Source organism: Palaemon carinicauda, chromosome 40 (assembly GCF_036898095.1).
Source record: "Palaemon carinicauda isolate YSFRI2023 chromosome 40, ASM3689809v2, whole genome shotgun sequence".
In the NCBI taxonomy this organism is placed as follows: Eukaryota; Metazoa; Arthropoda; class Malacostraca; order Decapoda; family Palaemonidae; genus Palaemon; species Palaemon carinicauda.
In genome coordinates, this window is record NC_090764.1 from 55,959,942 (window position 1) to 55,963,952 (window position 4,011).

A 4,011-nucleotide genomic window follows, 5' to 3' on the forward strand; every position below is an offset into this window, starting at 1 on the left:
CCTTGTTCTTATAGTATCCTACTAGTGTAACTAGTGTTATAACTTGATAAGCACACTCCCATCACCAGGAAGCATATATTAAAAAAAAAAAATTAAAATAGCAAAAAGATATATTATTGAAATAAGAAGTGGATAGAAATTATGTGAAAGTAAATCCGAAAAGTTCCTTTGGATTATCTAGATTAATCTAGAACAACCTGTGGGACTCTATCAAGTCTTCAATCAATAGTAAACTACTCTTACTATTATATTAATAAACCATAAACTACTGCTGCATCGATCTTAATATATTAACATTTGGTGAAATTAAACAAGTTCGTAAATTTTCCACATGGTGTGGATACCGTTGATCTTGCTCCAAATAACAGCATTTTCTCTAAATTTAGGGCAAGGGTAAATATAGAATTAAATGGAAGAGTAAGAGTATCTGTGCATTTTGCAGTGTAAATTAACAAGTGCTTCCAAAGTATAGTTGATACAACAAATTTCATTGGAACAAGTCTGCAACATTAAGTTTGAATATATTATTCTAAAACTATTTCAGTACTATTAAATTTTCATGTACTAATAGAGAGAGAGAGAGAGAGAGAGAGAGAGAGAGAGAGAGAGAGAGCGTATCACGAATACCCGAATAATGTCATTATAAAGCGATGAGAGGAAGCATGGTGTTATCCATTTTTTCAGTCTTTTTTTTTTTCTTCTTCTTTACGCAGTCAAGAGATCTGAACACTCTCCATAGGTAAGTGAGAGAAGGGAGATAGAAAAAAAAAAAGACACACAAAAAGTGGTAAGGGAAAGTTTCTCAAACGGAAGCCGGGCTCATTTGAGACTGTGTGGGAAAGACTCCATCTCAATGACCCCCGTCACCCCCTCCCCCCAAATTTTTTCATGAATGGGGTGATCTTGTGATGCTGTTGGCGTTTCTGTTGGCTAGAGGCAACAGGTGCCCAATGCGAGAAGCAGGTCACCTCGTTTTCCACACATGCAAAACGACAGGTTCTCCGCCAAGCCTTTCTCCTTCAGTGAGCGTCTCTCTCATCGACTTCCATCTCTAGGAGACCCATATAAATGCCCTAAGGCTCCCGCGACCTCCTCCTTTCAGTTTTATGTGACCGTCATCATTTCGCTCTTATTTACAGTACAGGGGCAAGGGAACCCCATGATTTTTTGTAATTGGTTGCAGGCTGCAGTACTGCTCTAATTATACCGTTGTTTTGATATACTATAGCTGCGTTGGGCTGAGCGGCTTTTCACCTGAGGGAATCGCATGCTCACCGTTGTGTGCCATAGATAGGAAGGTGGCTAACTTTAATGGAATGTTAACGTATATAGGTTATAAAATCTAAAGTTGTATTTATTCATTAAATAAGTAAATATATTCATTGAATAAATAAACCATTTTATTATCATAGTAGAATATGGTAATAAAAAGTTCATAGAGAAGAGAGAGAGAGAGAGAGAGAGAGAGAGAGAGAGAGAGAGAGAGAATGTGTGTCTAATCACTCTAACAATATTAGTTATCCGATAATAATGGTTAGATATTTTTTTTTCATTTCCAAAGCTCACAAAGCTACGTTTTATGTAGGAATATTAAAGAAACCCCTTTTCTTTGAGTGAGTCCGCAGGGTATACGTGATCCACTTTATTCTCTTTCACTACTGAATAAGTTTACGTAATTCGCCAATCGATCATCTCTCATAAACCGGACCTCACTTCCTTAAGTTTTCCCTTTGTTCATTCTAACCAACGTTGTCTCATGAAATAAACTATTCCATCAAAACGTGAAAGGATCTCTCTCTCTCTCTCTCTCTCTCTCTCTCTCTCTCTCTCTCTCTCTCTCTCTCTCTCTCTTTAGTGCCCTTTTTATTACAATATTCTAATATTGTAATGAAAAGGTTTACTTATTCAATGAATAAATACAGCTATAAATTTTATAACCTATATATATATATATATATATATATATATATATATATATATATATATATATATATATATATATATATATATAAATATTGAGAGACGCGTGAGAAATAGGAAGGAGAAATTGGAACATCTCTTCCATATCAACTTGCAGATTGTAAAGGAACGTACTATAGAAATGAAATTTCTAAATGATGTCTATCCATCCCTATCTGTTCGAACGACAATATTTAAGATTGGAAGATACCATTATCATTCCATCATTTCTGCAATATGAGCTGTAATACACTGCTTAAATAGATCTGTGGTCCACTACTTTCTTTTCGTCTTTCTATGAATTGATCTCCCTTTCTCTACGCATCCACTCTGGAAAAAACTCTGAAAATGAATAAAATGACCATGGCTCCTTCCTTTCTTTTTTATTATTCTTGTGGACCGGAGAAGACAAAATTCCAAATTTATCTTCAGAGCTTAATAAAGAGATAAAAAGAATCCTCTGTGAACCACACGTAGTCGTAATCTTGACCCCTCTTCTCTAGATGTAGAACTATGAGATAATTCTCCTGACAAGTATTGATAGTGGAGGTGCGCTGTCTTGGCACTATCTGCAATCGCCCCTGTGCTCCCGAGATCTCTGCTCTGAAGGTGTCTCTTCTAATCGGGGTAAAGCGTTAAAGTTTGCTAGAAACGCCCGAATTACTTCCAGAATTTTATGGACACTGGTTCGATGCCTTGTCAGTAGCTTGGACACATGCATGCAATTTCTTTTTATATTGCTTGGACGCAATTCTCTCTCTCTCTCTCTCTCTCTCTCTCTCTCTCTCTCTCTCTCTCTCTTAAATCGTATATGTTTGATTTTTTCAATTTATGTATCTTCTTTTTATGCCTACATTTTACAGAGCTTATATTAGTCTCGGCATAACCTTTTCGCATTAATTTTTTCTAAAGCTGTTTAAGAATAAGGATAAAGAGTTAAGAGTTAAGAAAATTCTTTAAACCATACGATTAATTATGGAATGGAGAATCAAATATTTTTTTCCAATACTGATACATAATTTTCTCATAAAAGATTAGAAGATCTGCTCTGCTATCAAGGCTAGTTGAAAAGAAAACTGGTAGCTGGGGTGAATTCAAGTAATGTTTAGATAGTTCCTCAATAAAAACTCTTAATTACTAAGGGTATCAAGTGAGGATTCAAAGTGATGTTAAAGAGAGAGCTTTGGGTCTGCGTAAAACTACAATTAATTCAGCGACCAGTAGCTGATTAATTTTTTTTTCACAGTTACTAAATACTAAATAGACGTAACATCTGAACATTGTCATCACCAAATGTATTTTCATAATTTATTTTGAAAATTAGAAAGAAAACAAAGCAGCAATACATTGAGAGAGAGAGAGAGAGAGAGAGAGAGAGAGAGAGAGAGAGAGAGAGAGAGAGAGAGAGAGAGAGAGAGAATATCAGTGAAGTTTTGATTTACCAATCACGACTGCCTTGTTCTGCTCATGTTTATTTGTCTCTTTATTTGTTTTTCTTTTCATAACTCCCAATTCATTCTTATTGCGTATTTCCCAAACACCCTTGGTTTATGGATGGAAAAGTTATACTTTTTCAGATGTTTATGTACTTGATTTGATCATTTTATGCGAGACAAAAAGCTTTTAAATATATTATTAAACATGTCATATTTCCCGATTATTAAATTAGAAAACAATTTTTTTTTTTCAGAACTTATTAGAAAATTCCTTACGTAGGCATTTTCTAACTATTGTTTACACTATTAGTTAGACGTGAATAATACAATTTTATGAGATTATATATATATATATATATATATATATATATAAATATATATATATATACATACATACATATATATATATATATATATATATATATATATATACATACATATATATATATATATATATATATATATATATATATATATATATATATATATATATATATATATATATATATATATATATACATACGAGTATGTGTAATATCGATTGCAGATAAAGTTATGTAAGAGATTGTCCATGATAAATTGTTCTTACACTTTTTTTTTGTATTGTATATATTGT